The 23,592-nt window shown below is 50.1% G+C and overlaps 1 protein-coding gene and 1 long non-coding RNA gene across 6 annotated transcripts in view; one reads left to right on the top strand and one right to left on the bottom strand.

The window, feature by feature from the left end:
• Kiaa0232 (KIAA0232 ortholog) overlaps nucleotides 1-8,303 on the bottom strand; it is an 83,222-nt gene extending 74,919 nt beyond the window's left edge. The window contains exon 1 of one of the 5 annotated variants that reach the window (XM_047567621.1): nucleotides 8,053-8,303. The gene's annotated coding sequence lies outside the window, so the exon portion shown is untranslated. Of the gene's footprint in view, nucleotides 1-7,214; nucleotides 7,739-8,052 lie in introns of those variants that run through there. The other 4 variants (XM_047567620.1, XM_047567614.1, XM_047567617.1 and 1 more) reach the window with 4 other exon arrangements.
• LOC124995111 (uncharacterized) lies at nucleotides 7,394-15,904 on the top strand. The gene is made up of 4 exons (XR_007110613.1): nucleotides 7,394-7,590; nucleotides 10,230-10,327; nucleotides 10,644-12,894; nucleotides 15,242-15,904. It is a non-coding gene; the product is annotated as an uncharacterized LOC124995111 (long non-coding RNA).
• Nucleotides 15,905-23,592: the final 7,688 nt, after the last annotated feature.

Raw genomic sequence — 23,592 nt, 5'->3', positions numbered from 1 at the left:
ACCCAGTACCTCACACATACTAGGCAAGCGCTCTACCACCAAGCCAAAACCCCAGCCCTCAGGTGAAGTTAATCTTAACAATATATTTGATTTAACCCAAAATATCCAAAATAGTATCACTCCAAATGTAATCAAGGCAAAAGACTGCTGAGATGTTTTACTTTCTCTTTTTCATACTAAGTCTTTGAAACCTGATGAGTGTGACAATTATGGCACTTCTCCATTCAGATCAGCCTTGTGCCAAAGCTTAAAGCTACATGTGGCTCCTGGCCACCTAACTGAGCAGTAAAATCCTAGCTGACCTCCTCCAGTCCTAGAATTTTACATAACATCTGTGTGGTGACTGCGCCAAACTGTGTCCACCCTCCTCTCTCCAGAATCCCAGAATTTTAATGCCATCAAGCTACCAGACAGGCAACTGGCTGACATCTCAAACTCATGGCTAAGACAACTTCACCTGTCCCACCAGGGGTTCCAACAAACCGCTTGGCAACTAGCTAATGCCAGTGGGTCCTCTTTCAACTGAGCCTGATGATAAACCTTATTTTCATTCTTAACTTACTTATGTTGTGTTTAGGGTTTGTTTGACTTCATTTTACAAAATGACATCTCGTCAGAGATGGACATCTCAACACTGTGAAACTTAAGTCCTAAAACTTTCAACTTCGATATGTTTAAAAACAAAAAAACAAAAAAAACAAAAAACATGAAACTGCAGTTTACTACCAACTTCTTACAACTAAGGTTTTTAGAACCTTTTCCCCCTTGAAGTCTGTGGCATTTATGATTTATTATGGGGTTGTCCAAGAAAACATACACTGTCTTTCCACAGATTTCAAATTAATAGTATGCTTGTTTTTATTTTAAAAGACTCAAGCATAGCATGGGACATTTAAAGAGACATTGTATACAGAGTCTCCAAGTAAATACATTGTTAATGTTAGTCATTATGGAAACAGGATTAGGAGGTGAGAGGATGGGGGCGGGGGTCTTACTTTACATGTTTTTTTCATGAAGTCTTCCAGGAATGATCACATAATTTGTAGGTCCCGTGGAGAATGATAATTTGGCTTCTGATTCAAAAATGACTTGTAGCAGGATTGCAGCAGGAGATCATTAAACCAAGAGGGGGTTGTATGTGACTCTATGGGAAGCAGGCTGAACCTGGGCCTTCACAAAGTTTGTTGACCTAGTATTCAATATATAACATAAAGAAGTTGTGTCTCCTCAATCATATGACATCGTGTCACAGGACTAATTCAGAGAAGAAATATCCAGCCTAATGTTCAAAATCATTAAAATAGAAAAAGATGAGAACTTTTGTAACACAATACATGATAATTCAGAGAGGTCAGAAGCTTGTTGGTCAATTTTTGAAAAAAAAAAAAATTTTTAGGGCTGCTTAAAGTGAGGAGGTTACTCATGAAAGTTCAGCAAGGTAAAAATACAGGAATGTTCACGACAGCACTGTTGCAATAACAAAAACACAAAAACTTACCCATCAACTGGTTAAATAAATTCTGGCTCATCCACACAATGGAATAGACATAGTTTTAAAGGAACATGGTAAGCCAGTCACAATGGCACAACACCTGTGATCCTAGTGACTGAGGAGGTTGCAGCATGAGGATCACAAGTTTGAAATTAGCCTCAGCAACTTAGCAACACCCTAAGCAACTTAGTGACAGTCTGCCTCTAAATAAAAAATAAAAAGGACTGGTGATGTGACTCAGTGGTAAAGTATCACTGGGATCAATCTCCAGTACCAAACCAAACCAAACCAAACCAGGGTAAAACAAATCCATGTCTTAACAGAAAAACCACTCCCAAACAGAAACTGTTTTTTTGTTTGTTTGTTTGTTTGTTTGTTTTAATCATAACACAAGAAAGCTATCATGATTCCTTTTATTAAAAAAAAAAAAAAAAATACAGGCAGTTTTCCTGATATCCAAGAAACTTATCAGTGATTTTCAAGGGAAGATGAGTATAGGAAGGGACAGGGAATAATGGAGGATACTTGCTTTCCATCTTATATTTACTGTATCTTCAGATTTCTTTAACTTGTACATCTTCTTCAAGCAGGCTTTCTAACAGCTACCTATATGTAAACAATGTCTTGGTAAATCACACCGCAGGAGAACCCAGAAATGGAGAGTGGCCAGCAGTGTGCCCTGCCCACCCCCCTGCCCTGGAAAGCCGCCACAGTGGGCCAGGGGCCAGAGATGCAAAGGTGGGGGCTCACTTGTCACTACAATGTGCACAAGAGCTACTGAATTTAGTGCTTGTCCTGAAGGGCTCTGAACTCTGCTGTGCAGTGATTACTCCTTTCTGTGTCCTTAGTCCTCCCTTTTGGAATAGGAATGTTTACCCCCTGTGCCTATTCTCCATTTTTGCCATTTTACCTTGGAAGTATGCAACTTTTTTTTTTTTTTTTTTTTTTTTTTTTTTTAAGTAGGGGCTCACAGGTGAAAGAATTTGCCTTGAGTCTCAGATGAGACTCTGGACTTAAACTTCGAAGCAATACTGGAACAGTTAAAACCTGGGGACTACTGGGGATGAAATGAACTCATTTTGCACTTGTGAAATGGACAAGAAGCCTGGACAGAATGCTGTGGTTTGGAAACGTCTGAGTGTACCCCAAGGATCCACGATGAAAACTTGGTCCTCAGAGCGGCAGTCTTGGTAGATGAAATCTTTAAGAGGTGAGGTCTCATGGGAGGTCCTCAGATCTCTGGGTACTGCCCTACAAAAAGTCAGGGTAGTTCTCCCAAAAGGGCTTTAACAAAAGGAGGAAAACTGACTTCTCCCTCTCTCACTGCTTTCTGGTTCAAGAGTAGTTGCTTACTCCTGCACACACTCCTGCCACAATGCAATGCCACCGGGCTGCCCCATCTTAACTTTCAACTTCCCAAACTGTAAGCTAAATACACCTCTTTTTTCATAAATGCCTATCTTAGGCATTTCAGTAGAGTAATGAAAAGCTGACTAAAACACATACAAAAAATTCTTGAATAGATTTAACTTAAACTTTAAAGTTCATAAAAACAAGAAACTCCTCTGGATGATCCTAGCAAAAGAGTATTAACAAAACTATAAAGCTGGGCACAACAGCACACACCTGCAATTCCAGCAATTTAGGAGGCTGAGGCTGAGGAAGGAAGATCAAGAGTTTAAGGCCAGTCTGGGAAACATAGTATGACCCCCCGTCTCCAAAAATTGCAATCCATATTCAACTATCCATGGTAGTGACCAAAGAAAGTGGTGGCAAATAACAGCCCAAAGCAGAGGATCAAAAACATGTCTATTTAATTTCAACTTTCTCTCCATTAAAATCTTCAGGGAAAATACTAATGAGGAGCAAAATGCTAATACGATACCCAAGAAAAGGCTAGTAACTAAGGAAAAAAAACAAAGGTTCAAATAAATTTCCAAAGTGGGCAAGCAACTTTGGAATAGTTATGTACCAGATATGAAGATTCCAAAGGTGCTTTGGTAAATGTAACGGAGTTAGAAACAAACTCCTGGTGGGAAGGGAGAACACTCTTTGAAGCGCTGTCTGACCAGGAGAGGGGATGAGACACAAGGAGGCCCCCAGCTCCACATGGCTCCCCAGGGATTCATCCTCCAGACCAGCAAGCTTTACGTAGCTATTGCTTGGCAACACCTGCCTCAACCCTACCATCACAAAGATGAGAGAGCACCTAGTTTCTCTTATGATCACTAGAGAAACACACACACACAGTGCCTGTGTGTTCTCCAAACTCAAGTTCCTCCACCACTCCAGTTGGAAATGCACACAGAGCAACATATTCTCAAGCATTTTTTGCAATTATTCATCTCTACCTGTCCTAATGTCTTCCATTTTCACTATAGACACTAAGAATATTAAGTTCACCACTGAGATAATCCCATCATGTGCAAATCTTTGACGCACGTTCTAAGAGATTTATTAGGAATATGTAATTTCCAATGACTGAAAAAACTGATACTTATAAATACAGCTAATATAAGTTAAATTGACATCAATATGTCTCTGGATACAACCTGTTCAGTTTGAAGACCTAAACAATCAGTAACACATCCAAACTTAAATACAGTAACTAAATATCAGAAGTTTCAAAATTAAATCCAGTCTTCCTCATAAACCTGCTCCATGTCCAGCCAGGGGGCAAGCCTGCTGACAAAACAGAAGAGCAGGTCTGCAAAAAACTTGGAGACAGGGAGGGGTTCTGGAGAAGATGTCAGAAATAACTTCCTCAGTCATTCTACATCCTACACAGGGAAATTTCTACTGTTCAATGAATAATTACAAGATGTAAAATTAAAATGAAAACATCTACTCTACTGAAAAAAGTTTACGTAAAATTTTGACAACCTCAATTTTCTATTACTTTCTTAAACCACATGCAAAAAATGCCTATGCACCTACAGAGAGGTTTGCTGCCTTCAGAATAATTCAGGACCACCATTACAAATCATGCCAAAGCCCTCTCCACTGTACTCCTAAGACTAGTGAAAAATGTAGGTGCTATTCGGAGAAGAGATGTTCTTATCTTTCCATACAAATGCCAGAAACAAATCAGTGAGCACTCTAAGAAAACAAACTATCATATAGAACCAAAACTCACCCCACCTCCAGGGTGCTCTACAGCTGCTCCACCAATGGCCAAAAGCTGCCACTTACTCAGCGGCTCCCACCGACTGTCCCTGTCATGTGGATTCAAAGTTCCCAAGAAAGACATTCCGACCTTGCCCCCTCATACTGAGCTTGCCAGATGAGGACCAGGTAAAAGACATTGCACACTAAAGGGAATCAGCAATGAATAAGATTTCCCCTCTTTCCTCAAGGAATTTAAGATCTAAGAAAGGCCTCCATGCAAATAAACTAAAAAGTCACATGGAAAAAATACCTGAGAGGCAGTATCAGTCACGTACTGTGTGGGAGAACAGTAATGAGGAGTTAATTCTGGAAATCAGGTTACAGAGTGGAAGGAGCAGTGCTGGTTTCCAACATTCTGACAGGAAGGGCAGGGCAGGAAGGGCAGTGCAGACTAAGGACGGGGGTCACTGTGGAAACGGCCAAGGCCTCAGTGACAAGAAGACCGGCAACGAGATGCAGACAAGATCTCAGGGACTTCCTGACAGTCACCTCCTGCTCCAGTGGCAGGCATGGGTGGTGGCACCCCAGGTGAGCCTGACCAACAGAACACCCTCAGTGGTGCCACAATGGGGCTGCTGAGACCCTGGTGCTGACAGGTACCTGGGTCGGGGCCTGGTGCACATTGAAGAAATGAGAGAACAATACGAAGGAGGACCAGAGGGACCAGAGAAAGGGAGACCAATTAGGAGGATTTCAGTAGCCATCTTCCTAAGGGATGGGAACCACCTCAGGGAGTGCGGTGAGGAACCAGGGAGGAGGAAAGGCAGGACAGAAGTGGGGGGCAGCTGCACAGACCTGGTACAAATCTGATCATCGAGGAGGGAAGTTTTTGAGGCCTCCTGCCTGGGTAAGGAGGACGAACATGCTGTGAAGCAAGACATCTTACCTCACAACTGCACAGGGATTGCAGCATGGTCTCACCACCCTAAGGGCTACAAAGCAAAAAGCAAGCGCACAGAACTGCCCTCATTCAAAGGACAATGACTGAAGGCCAAAGGCCAAGAGAGAATTAGCACATTGGCCCTCAGTGACCCAGGGTAAGAGATGGGCCAAGAAGCAAACCTGGGTCTTTCCAATCCAGTGCTAAATCCCCCCCAAACAATTACTATTTATGAGTATAATAAAATTTGCAAAAGAGGAAAAATACTTAACAAAAAACATGCCATCTTTTAAATTTAAAGAATATTTTAAAATTCATACTCTGGTCCCCTCTACCCAAGAAATGCTACAGAAATTCATTCAGTCATCCACTGTGTAGACCCTGAGAGCTCAGGGGAGATCGGAAGTGAATGGTTTCATTTTGTGTAAAATATCACTTATTATGAGATTATGTGAGGGGCCAAAAATAATAGCAAAGAAATATTTCAAAGAGTAACTATCTTCAACATTGTGAAACTATATTCCTAACATACTTGACAATGTAAATATATTCTTTAAGGTGGATTACCAAGTTTGATTTTACTTAGCGAACATCTGAGTACCTTCATATGTTTAAAAGGCGTTGGGCTAAACTGATACCTCTGGCACCAGAGTTTAATATAATTAACTTATAATATAAAATGATGGAAGTGAATAGATGACTAGGATTAGTAAATAGAAACAATAACGGAAGTGAAATGGAAAACCAGCATTGCAGTAAGGAATACCTCATTTTCACACTACTTCCAAATTGCTCCAGAAGACATATTTGACATGAACTTCTAAAAACTGAAGGAGGTGGGGGTGAGAGAGGGCAAACCAATCAGAGGAAAGAATATGAGCAAAGGACTAAAACGGTGTGATCAGAGAAGCAAAGGGTTGTATTATTTAGCTGGACAAAGTGGAAAGGGGTCAAAGAGGGGTCCTTAGATGTGATGCTCCTGTGTCTTCATTTTAAGCTTCAAACCACAGGTGCTCTTGGAAGCCTGCTGAGCCAGAGGCTGGCAAGAGCTGATCTGCCTTTAGGAAAGGGGAGCCAGGCAAAGTGTGCACAGGGAGGGGTGGAGAGAAGCCTGCAAACAGAATCAAAAGCTCTAAGCCAAGCAGAGGAATCTGAGAAATAATAGCAATGATCCAGTACTTAAAGTGTTTCAGTGTTGATGAAATTTATTTTATATCTTCCCTCACTGACCATCCCAACTATCCTGCGAGACAGGTGTCCTCATTCTTCCCATTTCACAGATGACAAAACTGGTTCCAAGGCCATTAACTGCTCCATGTCAAATGCTACCAAAACAGGGACAAAGCTCAGGTTCAGTACTTTTCCACACGATGCAAAATAAAAAACGATCTCATTGCTTTCAAAGTACTAAAAATCCATTTAATATTCTTAAATATTTGCAATTTGTATAATAATAGTTAGATTTGCCTTATGAAGTCATATTAAAAACCTGCAGTTTAAAACAAAGGAACACAAAAATACCTAAACCTGTAATTCCAGCTCCTATGGAACCAAAATCTTTAAAATATTCTCCTCACCCTTCAATATTTCAATGGCCAAACTGGCCCTTCCTTTAGTGAAAACAGGCTTCCCTAAAAACCATTATACCCAAAACTGAAGGAGCAAACTACTTACAGAATTATTGAAAATTCGTGATTTATCAAGTATGGCAATTGAATCGAGGATGTAAAGATCCCAAGTCCTATTTAAGAATGGTTCCGTCCAAAATAACTGATGGGCAAATATTTGACCTTCAGGATGCAAAGGGATAGGAATTCCTGTCCCTTTAAATTCGGCGTGTAGGAAATGGCCAAAGTGCTCCGGAATGAGTCTCACGCTGCATCGCGGAAGCCCCGCTCCGGTTTTTCACTGGATAAACAGCATTTCTCACCCAGCGTCACCTGCTATCAAGGCTGCTCGCCCCACCTGCTCACCAACATGCACCACCGTGCAGACCCAGAAAGGCGCCGCCGGTGCTCAGACCCAGGCGACGACGACGAGGACCGCACCGGTCAGACCCGGCGCGTCGCAGTCCCCCTCCCGCGGCTCTCGGCCCCGGAGCGAACCCGGAACGCACGCCGCGCGCCCCGACCCGGGGCGGCCCCGGCTCGGCACCCGGTCACCCGCGCCCGCGCCGCAGGCCACGCGCGGCCTCCCCGCGCCCGCGGCCGCCGAGAGGCCCGCCTCGCCCCGCCCGCCAGGCCGCCCCCCGCGCCGCCGGCCGCCCGGCCGCCGCCCGGCCCGGACCATGCTGGCGGCGGGGCGGGGCGGGCCGGGCCAGGGCCGCCCGCCGCCCGCCCCGCCCGCGCCCGCGCCCCCGGCCCGGCAGCGCCCGCGGCCCATTGTGCGCGCTCGGCGCCGCCCGGCCCTGCGCGGCCGCTCGCCGGGCTCCACCGGCCGGCCCCCGGGGCCCGCTCGGCCGCCCCGCGCCGCCACCCGGCCCGCGCCGCGCCCTCCCGCGCCCTGCCCCTACCTGCCGAGGCTGCCGGGCGGCGCGGCGGCGCCTGCTCGCGCTCCGGGGCTGCGGGCGGCTGCCGAGCGCCGGGCGGCCCTGGCCTGCGCCTTACGTAAAGCGGCGGCGGCCCCAGCGCCACTCGGCGGAGGGCGGGAGGCGGCGCGCCGCAGCCGCTCCGCCGCGTTGCCCGGCAACTGGCCTCAGCGCCCCGCCAGCCCGGCCGCGCTCCAGATCCTTCCGCCCGGCGCGGGATTACATCAGCGCGCCCCGCCCGCCCCGCCGCGGGGAGGCTGCAGGCCCGAGCCGAGCCGGGTGCGGGGCGTCGCCGGAGACGCGCCCTGCGGAGGGACGCGGGGGCTGCCGCGCCCAGGCCCCCTGCTCCCCGCCGCCCCGGCCCCGCCGCGCTGGGTGCCCGCTCCGCTCCCCGCCACGCCCCGCCCGCGGCGCGGCCCCCGCCCTCCCGGGCGCCGGCTCCACCTGTCCGCGCCCCCTCCTCGCCGCGTCCTGGGATGGCTGGAGTGGGCGGCTTCAGATGAAGGTTTTTTTTTTCTGGTTTTTTTAAGAAACCCAGAAGACAAGCTAAAGAAATGTGACATGGCTTTTTAAAATTGTTATTAAGTAGGCAAGAACTAAAAGACATTCTAGAAGATTCGGAAGTGGGAGCCAAAAATGTGCCCTAACCTTCTAATCAGTCTCTTCACACCCACCCACCTTCCCTAAATGTGACTCCTAGGCCTGCTAAAAAAGCAAATAATTAAGTGTTATAGATACCAGAAAGGAAGAAAACCGGGAGATTACCTGCTTTCAAAGAGGAAGCAGGTCCAGAGCGGGGTGTCTTGCTCGGTCATTTCTTCATCGTTTCTTTGTGGAGCGCGCCCTAGGTGCCAGGCACTGCTTTTCTGTTCAGAACCTGAGGTCAAACTTCCCGCACCATCTCCCAGGCTTTGTGGGAGGTGCAGGTTGAACCTAGGAAGTATTGCTCCACTAGCTAGGTTGCTGGAGGGAGGACCAAGAACATCAGTCATTTATACACAACCTACTAAGTGCTTTTCTGTAAACTTCTTTTGCTTTTCATGGAATCCTAAGATACAGCGATATCACCGCCCCCCCCCCCCCATTTTACTGGTAAGGGAGGTGAGGCTTAGAGAAAGTGATGTTCCCCCAAGCCTGACTGCTGGTGGGTAGGAGGCCATTTCCTTCCCTAGTCCCAGCCAGGGCTCGAACCCAGGTCCTTGACAGGTATTCGGAGTCTTTCCCTCTACACAGCTCTGTCCCTTCATGGGCTCCCTCCCAGTTCATTCTCTGCTGTTCATCTCAGTGACTGTCTCACCATAAGCACCCTGCACTCCACCAACATCTCCTAGGCACCTGTTCTGAGGCTGGATGTCCTGAGAGAATGGGTTCTGCAAAGTGGGGAGAGAGTGCTCTCAGGGAACCCGAGGTTCCCAGGGAGCAAAGGGGAGGGTAACTTGCTTCAGTATCTTGTTCCCAGGTGCCCCAGGCTCTGGGGTTCACAAACTAGTATTTTCCCAAAATATGGGAAATATGCAAAAGGTGGCCAACTCAATCTTTTCCACATTGGTGACATTACTGTCATCTCCATTCAGATCTTATGAAAGGGCATATTAACAGTAAAAATTTTAAGAATAGTAACAGTATATTTCAGATACTCTCCCAGGAAAGAAAACACAGTTGGCAACTCATAGCTACACACACCCACAGTTTATTGATCTTATTTTCATGGTTTTGTCCCAGCCAGTTTTTGTAAACCACGAACTAGTAGAACCTGACGTCTTCTTAGAAGACAGTTTTAAACCAAGATGGGATTAACTAGGATTAGTAGGATTTGGAGGTGGTGAGGAAAATTGAAGATAAAGGAATGAAATTCTCCTGGTTACTTTGTTTCCTTAGCAATATGCCCCCTAGGGTCCAGATTGTTTGGGGGAAAGTCCTAGAAAGCTTGAAAGGTGGCAGTCTCAGGACCTTTGCACTTGTTGGTTCCTCTTTGCAGAGAAACTTCTGAGTCTTTGCATAGCTCACTGCTTGTTCAAGGCTCAGCTACAACGTCACTCACCCAGAGACACCTTCCCTGATGCCCAATTTAGAGCAAGCAGCCTTCCCAATCATGGTGCCATCACCCTATTTCAGCTGTTATTAGTATCTGAAATTACCTGGTGTGTATCCTTTTTTGGTAGATAATATCAGCCTCCCCTTAAGACTTGCATCCCAGGAAAGCAGACATCTTGTCCCTGGAGTTCACCTTTGCATGTCCAGGACCCACCATAATTGGCAGGTGAGTGACTGGACTGTCTACATCTGCAGTGTAGTCAGAGTGGATATTCAGAGAGAAGCCATTCTGCCTGTGAGCAGTCGGGATCAGGGTTCTCCTGTGCAGACCCTGCACGCCCACAGCCTGCCCAGGGCCTTCCTTAAAACTCCCGGTAGGAGTCAGCCAAGTTAAACTCAGAGTAACAAGACCTTTCTCAGGCTTGGGCTGAGATGCCCAGGGAATGCACAGGAGACCAGAGACCTCTGTTTAAGAGAGTTTGGAGGTGGAGAAGGACACGGCCTCTGGCATTTTCTACAAAGCAGCCATCTTGCTTTCCCAGGTGCGTCTGAGATCATCTCATTTCTCCAGTCTCCGGAGCGCCTGCCACAGTCTTTTAACCACGGCACAGGTGTCGGGGGAAGATGACAACTCCAGGTGCCCTCTGACGTGGATGTCCTGGAGAAGCCAGCAGAGCCTGCGGTTTGTCGTGTGTACATGGTGAACAGGAGGCCCAGACTGCATCCCAGTGCTTTATGATGTCCACCAGCGAACAGACAGTTAGAAGGCAGGGCCAGATCTCCTTGGCTCTCAGATCTTGGGTGCATAAGCTTCCTTCTGGCCTCGGTTTCCTGTTCACCTCAGCAAGAGACTTGGGCAGGCAGATTTCAAAAGTCCTTTCTCCCCACTCTGAACTTTGGAAACAAAATTTTGATGAAGCGACATTTTGATAAAAGAATATGTACAAATCCTCCCCTGTCACCGATACTGACAATACCAGTTCCTGCTTTAGGACCCCAGCTGCCTTCCAGGTACTTTACTGCTACCTTGTTCTTAGCCCCCATGGTGGCCACAGGGAAAGGCAGTCCCTGCTTAGTGGTTAGGGGTCCTGAGGCTCTGGCCAGGTTAGTCTGCTTCCTCCAAGTCATACTGCTATTAAATGGCACTGCGAGGATGTCATTCCAGCCCTGTCCCTGCTTCTGTGTCACACTGTTTCATTAAATTCCTCCTGAGTCAACTCTCAAATGAGCAGCAGCCAGATAAGAACCACACCCAGAAACCCCCATCACCTCCCTCAGGACCAACACCTCATTGAGGATGCTGACTGCTCAGCTCGGCCCACAGGCCTTTGGTCACGGTGGTCAGTGGCTCCATCTTTGTGACATTCTCTCTTTATCTCCCCAGGCCAGTACCTCTTCTCATACCTGCTCCTCTCAGTCACCCTCCATGCCTCTTAGGGTTGTAAACACCCTTCCAGTGGCTGAAAATCAAGACACAACCTCTTAGTATGACCTTGAGTAGCTCGTTGACCTTCATGGAAGATGGAATGACAGAGGAATAATGGCCCCGTCCTACTCCTCTGTAGGTTGTATTTGGGGCCTAAACAAGCCACAGGTGTGTTGTCTTCTGCAGCCTCTACCATGCAATGTAAATGTCAAGTTCATCACTATTCCAAACTCCTTTCAAGGAATGATGACTTTTCCCCACTGCCACCCCAATCCATGGAAAAGCTAACAACGTTGCCAGCACCTGTCCAACCCAGAGGGAGGGTAGCATTGAGGCTGAGCTCCAGGCTGGCCATGGGGTCAAAACTGGCCTCCACATGTCAGCTTGGTTGACATAGGAAAGCTACTTTCCTAATCTGTAAAATGGCGTAATCATGGTACCATCTCAGAGGACTGTAAAGGGGTAAGTGAATCCATACCGCAGGTTCAGACCAGTGCCTTGCACACAGTAAATGCCAGGCCTCATGACCAGCCTTCCCTGGGACCCCATGTCAGCCCAGACCCTGCCCCACCTCTGGGTCGCGCTCTTCCCAACCCTTTCCAGTTTGCCGCTCCACCCCAGGCACTCTGCATGCTCCTGGGGCAGCCTCATTCACTCAGGAAGATGTCAGTAAGTTGGATGTGGGGTAACATCTAAAGTGTCTCTACCAACCTGGCCTTTGTCCAAGCCCAGCCCTGCCTCATGGACTCATCGACCTTGATGGGGGCCTGACCCCAGATGCTTCCTGGTCTTCTCCTCACAATCTGCAATCCTGGTGGTACAGGGGTTTGAACCTGGGGCCACCCTACCATTGAGCTTCATCCCCAGCCTTTTATATTTTGTGACAGGGTCTCACCAAGTTATTAAGGCTGGCCTTGAATTTGTGATCCTCGAACCTCAGCCTCCTAAGTCTCTGGAGTTTCAGGCATGCACCACCAAGCCCAGCCTCCAGTGCACATTTCTTGACTCATCTGCCTGGCAAATTAAGCCCCTCCCTGTGTTTGGGGAAACTCCCTCCCTTACTCTTGCAAGTCTGGGTATGATGCAAAACTGGCACCCCTGCACAGAGATGAAGGCCGGTCACTGACCACGCCTCCTTCCTCCTGGCCTGGGCCCCAATGACTTGTCGTCGTTAATAGCAACCTAAAACCACTCATAAGACTTCATCTGCCCTGGTTTGATCTTCCATACCCAGAAGAACCTGACATCTGTGCAATTAGCAAGTGAAGGAGGTAGAAATGATTTTAATCAATGTGTTGAACCATGAGCACAGCCTGCCCGCAACCCATCAACATCTAAACCTTGCGCAGAGGAGAAAGCGCCACCAGGTGAGACGGAAGGGCCTGGAGCAGGTGGGCAAGAGTTAATCCTCTCTTCTCCAGCGCTGCCTCACTGCTGTGCCGTGTGAGGCCTGGAAAGGCCCGAGAGTAAGTGGTGTCCCGAGAACCAGGTCCCCCTATTCAGAAACCTGGGTGGGCCTCCACCTTTTCCACTGGCCTCCAGATCTCGGAACAGACAAGTCCCTGCGACTTTCCTTCCAGTGCAAGGTGACAGCAGCTTGCTCCTTTTGTTCCATCTATAGGACTCTGGTGTGTATGGCTCACACCTCTGTTCCACAGGCAATCCAGGGCCAGCTGATTGCAGGGCACCCACATGCCCCAGACACCCATCCTTTGAGGTTATCCTCAATTAGTTACATCTGCATAGACCCTATTTCCAAATTAGGTCACATTCTGAGGTTCTGGGATTAGGACTCCAACCTGTCTTTTTTGGAGGATCATAATCCAACTTGCCACATCTGTGATATTCCTGGCCTGACAAATTGCACGCTCTGTCTCATTTAATCTTCCCAAGAAGGGAGGGACTATTATTATCTTTGCTTTACTGATTAGGGAACTGAGGCTTAGAGAATTGAAGTCATTTTCACAAGGTCACAATTTCAGCTGGTGTAAGCTAGCACTATTCAAAATGAAAAGCCAACCCCAAATCCAGTTTTCTTCCCCTTCATAATTCCACCCATTCATTCAGCAAGACTTGACTGAGCCTGTAGCAGACACTGTGCTAGACTCTCTGTAGGCATTGGAGAATGAAGCAACAAGAACTTAGGATCTAAGAATGAAAACTGACTACGAAATTTAAAAATATATCCCTGCTAACTATGAGAAGAAACAAGTGGCAAATCTAGCTGTGGTGTCAACAAAAGTTTCAGTGAAGAAGTGATGTTTAGGTTGAGACTTGAACAATGAGAAGGACCCAGCTCTTCATGATCAGGAGGGCTAGGCTGAGGAGAACATAACAGACATGGGATTAGTAAATACAAAGGTCCTGAGGCAGGAAAGTCCATAGTGCATTGAGGAAATGAACATAGTCGGGCATGGCTGGAGAGTTCCAGATGATTTTGGAGAGGCATGGGGGCTGGAGGTAACAGGGTACAGATCAAACAGGGCTTGTGTGCTATGGCAAGGAGTTTGGACTTTGCTCCGAAAGTTGATGGACATTGGGAACCACGGGCAAGTGTGCTGTGGGATAATCCACTTACCTATTCAACAGGTTTGGGTTGAGCTCACATGAGACATCGGTGCTGCAGCCGGTTCAAAGCTGAGGAAGTTCTGGCTTTGCAGGTGTTTGGGCTCTTGGGTCTTGGAATGTCCACTTGGAAAGGTCACTGTTCAGAGTTGTCTCAACCTGAGGAACCTTGCCTTGGCAGGAGGAGTGGCCGCTCTAGGTCTTGCTTGTTAAGTGACGCTGGGCCAGTTATGCCCCCTTCAGGACTTGCGCCTCCTCCCTTGCAGAGGAAGTGCTATGTGCTCCCCTCTGAAGGAGGGGGAGAAAGACAAAGACCATTTGGTGACATCTAACCTATCTTCAGCTCACATGAAGTTGTAAGTTTACATAGTGCCACAGCCAGACTCTGGCCAAGGCTGTCCAACCTTGGGTGGTCAGTGAGTCTCAGCTTCTTCGTCTGTAAAATAGGACTAATATTACTTAGCTGGAGCCAAGACTGGGCACTGAGAGCTGTTGCATCCTGGAACTGCCTTCCAGGCAGCTCTAGGAATGTGCACTGTTAGCTGTGGATGCTTCCACCACGCACCTGCTATGTGCAGGTACTGCACTGAGAACTTCCACTTACACCATGTGATTTCAACCTCCCCTGCCCCCCAGGAGGTCCCACTGAGGCTCAGAGATGTGAAATGACTTGTCCAAAGCCACTGGGCCCCCTCTGGCACTTTTCACCTTTGGACAGCCACAGGTGTCCAGAGCTGGGAAGGACATCCTCAGGGGTGGTGAGCAACTGTGTGAGTTGGGGTTTCCATGCAAGACCCAGGTCATCCTTAAGTGGCAACTGTGGGCGGGTGGAGGCGCTTCATGCGCCTACACAGGATGACCTCCAAGACCCTCCCAACCCTGCAGGTTGGGACTCTAGGACTGAAATGCAGCTTGGGTACATTTATGAAGCCACATCCTGGGGAGAAGGCAGGGAGGGTGGCAATCAGTCAGAACGCCAAGGATTTACAGCCTTACTTGGGTTGTAAAGGATTGCTACTAACAGCTAATGATGCTATGGTGTTTATAGGGGAAATGGCATAATTGCTATTTATTAAAATGGATATTATATTTATTTACATGCCATAATTATTTCAAAGGCTGATTACAATGCTTCACTATCCTTGGCAGGATGCTGGCATCTTCCAGAAAGAAGTGACTGTAAATGAGATGACCCCAGGTAAAGCACCCGGCACAGAGCCTGCCCGGAGCAGGAGAGGCAGGCCAGGGAGCTTCTCAGAGCCACTGTGTCCCACATGCAAGATTCGGCCCGCGACTGATCCTGAGAGCCATAGACCTGGGTGGTGGGAACACTTGCTGCCCTGCCTCTCCTGATGGCAGGCATCTGGGATGTCCACACTCAGCAGCCCCCTCAGGCTCCCGGACCTGAGGAGTTCCACTCATTCTGGGCCACCACTGGGGTGTGGATGTGGTTTGTGTGTGTCCCCCAGTGGTTTGGTTCCCAGTGTGGTAACGTTGAGATGTAGAAGCTTTCGGGCTCAGGGCCTGGTGGAGGTCATGGGGGAAGCTGCCTCTGAAGGGGTTAAGGCCGTTCTGTCTCTCTATGACTCTGAAGCTCTAGGGACCTCATACAACTGAAATCACCCAGGGATCCTTTTGCAACTCAAAGTTTGTCCATACTGTAGCATCGTCAGAATGCCCTTCCTTTTAAAGCCTGACTAATATTCCATTGTATGGATGTTTTCTCACATTGTTTATCTGTTCCTCTGTCCAGGCACTTGGGCTGCTTCCACTTTTTGGTTATTGGGAATAAAGCTCCTATGCTTCATTTTTTTTTTTTTTTTTTTAAGTCTCATTCCTTATTTGCAAAGTGGTGTCCCTGTCCTCATGTTCTTATATGAGTGACTCTGCTTGCCATTTGCTTAACAAGCCCCGGGGGCCAGGAAACCATGAACAAGGCCCATGTGGCCTGTACTCTCTGTGCCAGGAAGACTTCTGCAGACCCTATGTGGACTCATGCCTCAAACAACCTTAGGAGCACCCTTGCTAACCCATTTTACAGAAGCAGAGCTAAACAAAGACCTTGCCCAAGGTCTTGCAGCCAGGAGCTGGGAGAACTCGGCAGAGGGATCTGGAAGAGCTGGCTCATTTTGGAGTGTGCTTGTGACCAAGCTATACAGGCTGTGCCTGGGGCTTGTCCTGAGCATTCCTGCGTGGGGAATGGGCCACCATGAAGATCAGATCCAGTTACCCAGGGAGAAAGGGAGAAGGGGGCCTAACAGACTTTGCAGCTGCACTGGTTGACTGAAAGGCATCCCACCTCCAAAGGTAGACAGACGTTCCTCAGTCCCGTCTACTGAGAAACAGAACAAACCTACCACCACATAATTCCATTTGGGAATTATGTAGAAGCTTCTATTTCACACGTCTTTTTTGAAAATATGCTAGAAAAACACATTCTATCTAGTTGACGTGATCAAGAAGAGTATCAAACGATATCCAAAGAGAATCCTCCTCTTCATTTAAGGCAAAAACAAAGCAAAGCAAAATGCCAACACCCGTCACCTTGTTCATTTCCACCGAGCAGTGGAGAGGAGGCTGGCCATGCCACCATCAGGGAGAAACTGCTCTGGCCTCCGCGGCAGTCCTGCTTGTGGCTCTGCGTGCAGGTCACAGGGACCATTGGAATTTCTGCCTTGAAGCCATCTGGCCTCATACCCCCAGGTCTGGCACATGGCCTGCAACTGCTCCTGGTTTCAAGGTGTGGGTGCTCTTCGGAGGAGGCCTCTCTGGTGCCACTCTCGAACGTCAGCCACAACTCGGCAGGGTCAGCGTGGGCTGGGTCAGTTCCAACCAGGGCCAGGCCTGGAGAAATCAATCAACTGGTACTTTGCATCCAGGAAACAAGCAAACAAAACAAACTGCTTTTCCCCTGAGAGTGCTGGCAGTTCAGGGTGAGAGCCAGCACATATTTATGATTATTGTGTTCTGTGCAGGGAAAGGCAACAGAGCGGGCACTACTGGTACCTGACATCCACTCTTGTTTCCTGCGCACCTTCTGTGCGCCCAGGGATTCACACCCTCAGCTCTCCAACCTGCGCAGGGATCCCTTGGGGCCCCTTAGCTCTTTTGTAAGATGAGGAAACAGGCTCAGGTGGCCAAAGGGGTAGGCAAGTGGGCAGCAGTGACTGCACTGGAACCTGGCCATGTGGCTGACCTGAGAGACCTTTGGAGCAGAGGGGCTGAGGACCCCAGCAGGAAAACGTGCTAGGAAACTTGGAGACCAGGATGGAAGCTGAGGTCTCTTAACCTGGGGCCCCTAAAAGCCAACCATGAGCTAGTATTCAGAGCAAATGCTTGATTACAGAGGTGGACTCTGCAGAGTATTGACCCCAAAGATGCACGCCTCCTAATCCTCAGACCTTGTGAATATGTGGACTGTACATGGCAAAAGGCACTTTGCAGTTGGGATTAAGGTCATGGATTTTTTTTTTAAAGTTGTAGGTGGACACAATACCTTTGTTTTATTTGTTGATATGTGCTGCTAAGGATTGAACCCAGTGCCAGGCAAGTGCTCTCTCTACCACTGAGCCAACCCAGCCCAACCCCAGCCCAAGGTCACGAACCTTGAGACAGAGAGATCATGTCTTCACCTGCTCCTTAACCTCTGCTGGCTGGCCATTGCCCCCACAGTCCTGTTCTGCCTACTTTCCCAGCCAGCTGCACATCCTAGCCCAATAGGCCCCCCATCTGCCGATAAGCCCAGCTACTTGCCCTTCTCTCCGCCTGGGCCATGTTCATGACCCCTCTGCTATGCTAACGCTGGGCCTGCTGCTGCAATGCTCCCGCACCTCTGCTGGACTACTCTTCTCTCCAGTATGACCTCCTTCTGGAAGCTTTCCCCACGCACCACCCCCGGGTGGGTAAGAGTCCTCTTTCGCTTGCTCACTACTAGCCCCTCTTAGGTGCTGCCCAGGACACATCTGTCCCATCCACCAGGCTTCAAGTCCCTCTGGGTGGGGTCTCTGGGCATCCAGCCCAGGGCCTGGCACTCAGGAGGCTCAGGGAAGGACGCTCCTCTGTGGAACCGAGTCATGGGAAAGGCACGCACTCTGCCCACAACCCAGCCGTGGGCCTCTCTGCCTGGCTATTTGTATTTCTTACCCCTGCAGAGCAGAGGCCTGTGGGGCAGGTTCTCAAATGGAGCCAGGGAAACCTGCCAGACAGACCGAGGACACTTGCTGGGGCTGCCCCAGCCCGGCTGGCAGGAGTGGCCGCAGGCTCCTCCTCTCCAGCACAGCCAGAGAGCCACAGGCTGAAGTCCCAGATTTGCCTCACTCTTGCTGTGACCAGGAGCAAGCCAAGTCACCTTTCTGTCTCCTCCTCTGTCAGATGGGTGGGGATCGAGCTCTGTAGTCTACTTTGAGGATCAAATGGTAAATCACTGAGTCTAATTCTAATGTAAGCTTTAAACAGGAAAAATAACCACATGATTCAAAATTAAAATGCAGAAATGGGTATTTCCTAAGTGCCAACCCAGCCCTTGAACCTGCAGGCATCCTGCCAGCTGTGCTCCTGGAAGTCAGTTGGCACCACTGTTCTCCCAGGGAGACAGGTAGATGGATAGATTGGCACCACACTGTCATGGAGCACCTACTTTGTGCCACCTGCTTTGGCCCAGAGTTGGGACTCAGAGGTGGTCATGTTTATGTGGCACCTTCAGCATCATGAGCTTTATAGTTACCAGCTAGCTGGTCACCGAGTGAGCAGCAGCTCATGGGCCCTTCCCTCATGAATGCTTCTCCCCCCCTTTTTTTTTTTTTTTTTTTTTTTTTTGTGGTGATGGGGATTTGAACCCAGGGCCTTGTGCTTGGGAGGCAAACACTACCAACTGAGCTATATCCCCAGCCCACTTCCCCATTTTATGGATAAGGAAACTGAGGTTCAGAGAGGCTGACTTGGCCAAAGTCACACAGCTGACTGGTGGCAGAGTTAAGGGTCGTGGACTGGTTTTGGACCCCAAAGCCTGCTTGGAGCCCCTTGGCTTCATTCCTGCGGCTGCTGTGATGACCCAGAAGGCTGAGGCCTGCTGGGTGCCCTGGGACACGTGTAGTGCCAACTACTCCGGAGGTTGGGGCAGGAGGATCGCAAGGTTCAAGGCTAGCCTCAGCAACTTAGCAAGACATTACCTTAAATTTAAAAATTAAAATTAAAACAACCGAAAAGGGCATCTGGAGGTGTGACTCAGTGGTAAAGTGCCTCTGGGTTCAATCTCCAAAAAAATATTGGGGAGTAGGCTATCTCTAGGCTCACTGCTGGGCACCCACCGGGGTCCAGGCAGGAGAGGCAGGTTGAGCTGTCCCTGTGAGGCCCCTCATCTGCGGACCTGCAGTGGTGGGGATGGTGAGTGTCCCGCCTGCCACCCCCGATGGATTCCTTCCCCTGGAGTGGACGGGTCAGATACAAGGACCCCATTCCAGGCAGCTCACCCTTCAGAGTTTCCAATATTCAGAGAGACCAAGGCCTTGTCCTAAGTCACATAGCAAGGGAGTGCGTGGACCAGAAGTGGAACGTGGCCCTGCCCTGCCTCACCCTCCAAAAAGGTGACCCACCTGTGCCTTGCCCGGGCACCACAAAGCATCACTGGCGTTCCTGCTCTTGCACTGGCAGGGACACCCACAGCTTATTCCTCTCCATCGCCCCATTCATACCACAACTAGCCCAACGCTCCGGGACAATGCCTACAACAAGGTTGGACAAAGGGCCCCAAAGATCCCTCAGCTCTTCTGATACTATGTCACTACTGATTTGAATCTAGATGCCTAAGAACTCAGTGTGTTTAAATTCTAGAACGTGTCGAGGTCCCTCATGAATGGGAGGCCCTACTCTAAGAATCAGGAGGTTTCTTTGAATTCAAGTTGTCCTGTGTACCAGCTGTGTGACTCTGAACAAGTTGTTTAACCTCTCTGAACTTCAGAGCCTCTGCCTCATCTGTAAGCTGAGAGTAATAATACCTATGGCCCAGGCCACAGGGAGAGCAAAGTCAGAAAGCGCAGGTGGAAGCGTCTGGCAGTTAAGGATGATGCCACATTAACCACACAGCTCAACACACTCTGGACCCCCTTCTGGGCAGGTATTGTGCTGGGCTCCTGACGCTTCTTCTGGGGGAAGGCAGGGCCATCAGAGTGGCAGCTGCAGCTTGCTGGGTCTTCTCACCTCCTGGGCTGCTCGCATTTCCATTCTGCAGGGCTGGCAGGGGCTTGGTTGGTCTGTCCCCCACCCCACCTTCAGTGCCTGGAGCAGCGGGTGAGCACAGTTGTTAGAGTTCTGCTGAGTCTCCCCCCAGGGACCAGGCAGGGAGGCATCTCTCTCTCATCTTAAGAATGAAGAAGCAGAGGCCCAGACAGGAAGAGGCCTGCCCTGGAGCTGGACGACCTGGAGTCCAGGCCTGGCCGGTGGCCCTCGGGCCCTTGGTTTCCTTACCTGTGCTAGTAGGAGCTGCCTTGTGGGGTTGTCCAGAGTATTAAATGAGCTTAATCAGCAAAGCGCTCTGTGGTGCAGATGGCCAGCTCCACACACACCCTCAGTGACACTAAAAGGCAGAAGATTCAGAGAGAAGCGGCCCAGCCCCCGACACCTGCAGGCTCCACCTCTGTGCGACATACACTCTGTATGAGGCTCACCAGTGGCCTCTAGAGACAGCTGGCCTCAGGGAGTGAGCCAAGCTGAGCAGCGGGCGCCCAAGGCAGGTGGGGTGTGGAGGTACTCTGTCTGGGCAGCGCCAGGCGGGAACTCTGCTGTCAGCACCACATTCAGTTCCTGGAAATGGGTGCGCTCACGTGGCCCACAGGGCCCCACGTCACCACCCGGGTCCGCGTTTGCTGCAGCTGCTGGGGCCCAGGCTGAGTGCCAGCAGGAGAGGGTGCTGTTTGGCAGGAACTCTGTGGGCAGGGGAGGGGAGCCCGGGGAGGGAGCCCCTGCCCGGAGGCTCCTGGCTGCCCAGAACACCCAGGCAGGCCCCCCTCCCAGCTCCCGGAGGGCCCCTCCACCTCCAGAGGGCTGACGCTTTTGACCAGAATCAAGGGAACCGATGGCAATTCTAGACACGGGGTGTGTTTACCATAAGCCAAGGTTATGTCAGGCAGAGAAGAACCGTCATGTCCGTGGTGACTGTCCTCCAGGGCAAGATCAAATGCTGGTTAAGAGCTTGGGTGTAGATTCCCTAGTCCCCCTGGATTTAGGCTACTTTTGAGGGACTTAGAATGAGCTTCTGCAAAGCATTCGTGTGATACGGTCAAAGACAGACCTGCCTCTGCCACTTGCCATATGTGTGATGTTGGGTACTTGAGGACCTCAGTCTCCTCATTGGCAAAGTGGGCAGAGTACCAGGTCCTCCTCACAGCTGCGGTGAGCAAGGAGTGTGCAGCAGATCGGCCATTCTCCTGCCGTCCTGGGTGGGCTGTGAGCAGCTCTTCCCAGGGCGGGGCTTGCAGAGGCTGCCGGCTGGCCATGATTGGCTCCCTCTGCTCACCAGGGTGAGGCGACCTCCAGGATGCACACCCCAATCTCCTTCTGTCTCCCCAGCACTGGTCCAGCCCCAGTGGGTGCGGGGTCCAGAGCTGTGGCTGTCAGAGGCAGGCCTGTCCTGGGGTCAGGGACTTTGCCGGTGCTCTGTGAGTCAGGGCTGAGCCTGACCCCAGCCGTGGGGGCTGAGTGGACACACCCTCTCCCTGCACCTGATTCCTCCTCTCCCAGCTGCCCCAGGGCTGCGCCTCCCCCCACCCCAGGAGAGAGCCGCCCTTTCTCACCCAGACTTGAGCTCTGGGGCAACAGAAGCCCCAGAGGTGACCCCGAGAAAAAGGTCAAGCACCCAAGAAGACAGGGGAGGCCTGGTAAGGACACCTCCATCGTGCCAGTTGAGAGACTTGGGGACACCTCATGACATGAGGCCACCACCTCAGAGGGAAGGATGGTCCCCTTCACCCCCATTTGTAACCTGACCTGACAAGCTCTGGGTTACAGAAGGAGAAGCACAGGCAGGCCCATGGTCATCTTGGACAGGGGACAACAGGTGGGGACAATTCCTTGCAAGTCCTGAATTTTGGGTTTTGCCAATGTTTGTCCCTTGTACCTGTGTCCCTATAGAATGAGCATAGCAGCTATCCTTGGGGGCAGGGAAGAGGGAGATAGGGCAGAGGGAGGGACTCTGGGGAGGCTGGACAGGGGCCTCTGATGGGGAGGGAGGAAAGGACTCCAAGTGAGGGAGGAAAAGCAGGTGTCCATGTCAAGCGGGCTGAGAAGGGCCAGTGCAGAGCAGCCCTGGGTTTCCCCTGGGCTCCCAGTGGCTCCCACACACGAGCCCATCAGCACACTCAGGACAGGGGCTCCCAGCTGAATCTGAGCCCAGGCCCAGGATCCTCCAGTCAGGCAGCTAAGGGGGGGCGCCGAAGGCAGGACTAGGCTGGGGAGAAAGTACGCCAGCAGGGACCTCAAAGAGAGACAAAGAACTCTGTTCAAGTGTTGTGCTGGTTTAGTGTCAGGGTCCTCTCAGCCAGGTGGCAACCCCATTTACTCACCCACATGAATCCAGGTGCTGCTGGGAGGGTGCTTTGTAGCTGTGCCTAACATCACCATCTGTCGATAGGCCAGGGAGATTGTGCTTGATGACGGGGTGGGCCTCATCTGAGCAGTCGAAGACCTAAAGAACAATACTGAAGCTTCCCTGAGGAAGCAGAGCTTCTACCTGAGAGGCTAGACACTGTGCCAGCCCCAGGAATGTAGTGGACACCTCACAGAACAGTGTAACAGTGACATTAAGAAGGTAAAGGCACACTATTAACTTTGGTCGCATGCTTACAGTGTACTGCAATGTTACTGCAATGTATGCATCAGCTCCCATGGTTAACAAGTGCTGCTTCTGCGCAGCTCCAAGTTCAAAGACGTCTTACTGGAGACTTGACATTGGCTGTGATAGGAGAATTTGCACCAAGGAAATTGGCAGACTCAGTCAATCAGGGCTTCCCAGTTGTCATGGTTTGGATGTGAGGTGTCGCCCAGAAGCTCATGTGTGAGACAATGCAAGAGGGTTCAGAGGTGAAGTGATTGGGTTGTGAGAGTTTTAACCTGATCAGTTAATCCCCAATGGGGATTAACCGGGTGATCACTAAAGGCAGGTGGGGTGTGGCTGGAGGAGGTGGGCACTGGTGCCTTTGAGTGTATATTTTGTCATGATGAGAGCTCTCTCTGCTTCATGGTGGCCATGTCCTGAGACACTTCCCTCTGCCACACTCTTCCGCCATGATGTTCTACCTCACCTTGAGCCCCAAGGAATGGAGTTTGCTACCTATGGACTGAGACCTCTGAAACTGTGAGCGAAACACTTTTCCTCCTCTAAAATTGTTCTTGTCGGGTCTTTTGGTCATTATGGTGAAAAAACTGACTAAAACAGCAGCTGAGCCCCACACCATTGGCCATGAAAACACCAGGGATCCCCGTAGACTGGGGGTGGGAGGAGTCAGGCA

The sequence above is a fragment of the Sciurus carolinensis genome, chromosome 10, assembly GCF_902686445.1.
Source record: "Sciurus carolinensis chromosome 10, mSciCar1.2, whole genome shotgun sequence".
Lineage (NCBI taxonomy): Eukaryota > Metazoa > Chordata > Mammalia > Rodentia > Sciuridae > Sciurus > Sciurus carolinensis.
The sequence above is the reverse complement of the archived record's forward strand: the minus strand, read 5'-3'. Positions and strand labels throughout refer to the sequence as shown.